Below are 776 nucleotides of genomic sequence, written 5' to 3'. Positions count from 1 at the left end.
AGTGATTTCATTTTTTGCTGGATCTTAAGTATTGACACAAAGAAAAGGATAGTTGGCTTTTTAGATGGAATGTTCTTGCTTGTTTATGATTTCACTATTGAAGAATATTGTTTCTTTTACGATAGTCTAATGAATGTAAACAATATATTTTTATTTAAAATTCCCTGTAGTTTTAATTAAAAATAAGTGATAAATGAGGAATAGACAGACAGCCAACAACTGATGAAGGGTCCTTTCTCTGTGTTGACTTCTCCTGTTTTCCATTATTTTCTTGTTCTTTTTTGGTTTACATATTTCAAGTTATTTGCAATGTTGGTGATGTCCTGTACCCACACATGCATGTATATATATGTGTGTGTGTGTATATATATATATGTGTGTGTACATATATATATATATAGGGGGAGAATTCACAAAAAATAAAAAAAACAAAAGACAAATACACTGCTACAAACAAAAGATTTCCCACATATTTCACAGCCAAATGGTTTCTCTCCTGTGTGTATCCTTTTGTGAATTGTTAAGTCACTGTTAGACACAAACGATGTCCCACATATTTCACAAGGGTAAGGCTTTTCTCCAGCGTGACGACGTTTGTGAATTACAAGATGTGGATTCTGAGTAAAAGATTTTCCACATATTTCACAGTGAAAAGGTTTTTCTCCAGTATGCATTCTTTTGTGTCTAATTAAGTCACTGCTACAAGCAAAACATTTCCCACATATTTGACAGTCAAATGGTTTCTCTCCTGTGTGTATTCTTGTGTGTCTTATTAA

The sequence above is a fragment of the Octopus bimaculoides genome, chromosome 28 (genome assembly GCF_001194135.2).
Source record: "Octopus bimaculoides isolate UCB-OBI-ISO-001 chromosome 28, ASM119413v2, whole genome shotgun sequence".
Classification (NCBI taxonomy): Eukaryota; Metazoa; Mollusca; class Cephalopoda; order Octopoda; family Octopodidae; genus Octopus; species Octopus bimaculoides.
This window is presented reverse-complemented; position numbering follows the sequence as displayed.